Source organism: Octodon degus, unplaced genomic scaffold (assembly GCF_000260255.1).
Source record: "Octodon degus isolate 3935 unplaced genomic scaffold, OctDeg1.0 scaffold00119, whole genome shotgun sequence".
In the NCBI taxonomy this organism is placed as follows: domain Eukaryota; kingdom Metazoa; phylum Chordata; class Mammalia; order Rodentia; family Octodontidae; genus Octodon; species Octodon degus.
Window position 1 is genome coordinate 491,028 of NW_004524695.1, and position 2,587 is coordinate 493,614.

Genomic DNA, 2,587 nt, shown 5'->3' on the forward strand with positions numbered 1-2,587 from the left:
GGGCGGGCTGGGGGAGTCACTGTGGAGTGGTGGGGGGCGGCCCAAGGGGCTGGGAGAGGGTCCGGCCCACTCTGCACCTGGGCTGGGACTGGTCCCGCCGGCGCAGGGTAGCAGGAAGCTCTCCGCACACTCACCGGGCCTGGGCTAGGACTGGGTCTCCCAGCTATTCTTGAGAAACAGGACTATCTAGAATATTCAAAGAATTGAAAAAAAAAAAATGACCGTCTCAATTTAAATATCAAATCCAAAACTGAGCCTAGGAGGTGAATATATACTTCTCACATGAAGCACAAACAGCAAATAAATAAATGAAATGTTCCACATCACTAGTTACTTAAAAAAAATGCAAATTAAACGAATGTTGAGATTCTATCTTGCTACAGAAAGAACGATTATTATCAAGAAATCAACCAATAACAAATGTAGCATGACTATGGGGCGGGGGGAGGAACGCTACTCCACTGTTGGTAGGAGTGTAGACTGGTACAACCACTGTAGAAATCAGTGTGGAGCTTCCTCAAAAAACTGGGACTAGAAGTTTCAGTTGTCCCAGCTATCCCTCTTCTTGGTATCTTTCCAAAAGAATTAAAAATATCACACCACAGTAATATATGTGCAACTATGTTTATACTGGCACTATTCACAACAGCCAAATCTTGGAAACAACCCACATGGCCACCAAATAATAGACAAAAATGTTTTTTTAGGGCCATCCAAATAGCTCAGCAGGTCAGTGCCTGCAAGCAGGTACAGGGGCCAGGTATTCAGTCCCTAGGCCTGCCACCCCAGGGGTAAAAGGAACACAGAGACAGCAATTGAAACTGGGTGTGGTGGTGCACACCTGTAATTCCAGCACTTGGGAGGCTGTAAACAGGCAGATCACTATAATCTAGTAGTGAGACCCTGAAAACACTGTAAATCCTTCCCTAAAATACAACAACAACAAAAAAGTTTTTAATACAATAGAGTTCATCAATAAAGGATTACTGGTGACATTTATAGCTAAGTGGATATACCCTGAGACCATACTGTTTGTTCTTTTAACTTTATGTAAAAAATGTAAAACAGAATTTCATAACAATAGAATAACAATAGTTAACATATTGCATAACTTCACTTCAAAGTAGTTAATCAAGAGTACCAGATATAGTCATAAAAATTTCTCCAATCAGTATTAGCATGAACCTTCTTTTTCAGTGAACTGAGACACTAATAGGATAGCTAACTTACATTTTTCTCCCTTTTCCCTTCCTTCTCATCCTAGTTCCTTTTTTCTTTACAACAATTTCTTCAAATTTCACTCTATTGTAAAATTTTGACTTTACTCTTTTAATTTCTCACACGAGAGACAATTTACACATTGATATAACTTATACATGTTTACATTTATGAGTTTGACTTCACTTGCGGTGATCATATTAAGTATAAAATGAGTCAGAGAAACATATAAAATACTGTATTGTCTTTCTGGTGTGAGATAATGAAAGTATGAGAACAGAAATGTATGCTAGATATTGTAAATAGAGAGAAATTGTTCAAAAGTAATGAGGAAGGGCCGGTCAGATAGCTCAGTGGATTTAAAGTGGCTGCTTAGGCCTGCTTAGGCAGACACAGGGACTACGTTTGATCCCAGTTGTGCCAAGCCAGCCCAGCCCCTGGGGTGTGCTGAGACACTATTGAGACTGGGCGTGGTGGTGCATGCCTGTAATCCCAGCTCTTGGGAGGCTAAAAACAGGAGGATCACTACAAGTCCAATCTGTATAGACAAACCCTATAGACCCTGTACTAAATACATTAAAAAAAAAAAAAAGTAATGAGGAACCTGGGAGAAGGTGGAGGAAAGGAAGAATGGGAAAGGAAAACAAAAATGAGGAAAAGAGGATCAAATGGAAAAAAAAAGTTTGCAAATAAGTGTAAGAGGAGTTGAAGAGAAAATGGGAAACACAAAGCAGAACCAAGGTGCATCATGTAAACGTACAAATTCCCTATGAAAAGTGCCATCAATATGTATAACTAAACTATACAAATAAATTTAGTAACAAAAAGTAAAAAGTAAATTAGACATGTTGAAAGCATTCTGGGCAGCACTGACTTTAGGTATTATTATTAGTGTTACTATAATTATTGGTATACTGGGTTAGTAAAAAAAAAAAGAAAAATCCTCCTCATTATTTTGTCTGACACAGGTTCTCACTATGTAGTTCAGGCTGGCCTTGAGCTCACTTATAGTCCAGGCTAATTCTGAACTCACAACAATCCTTCTGCTTCAGCCTCCTGAATGCTGGGATTAGTGGTGTGCCACCACATCTGGCAGTCATAGAAAAGTCTAAACCCATTTATTTCAGTTGTTGGACAAGATCAATTACTTGCTAAAATTTAAATTATTTCTATGTGCATCTAATTTGTTTTATAATAAAACTTGAGTTTTTTTCCAAAGTCTGCTGTATATAAAAAAGCATTTTTCTATAATGGTAGGTTTGGTTTATTCATTCTGAGGACCACTGATCCTAATTTTGAAAAATTCTAGTTTTAATTATAATTGCCTAATATAACCTGATTCTTTTTTTTTTTTTTTTTTTTTTTTTTT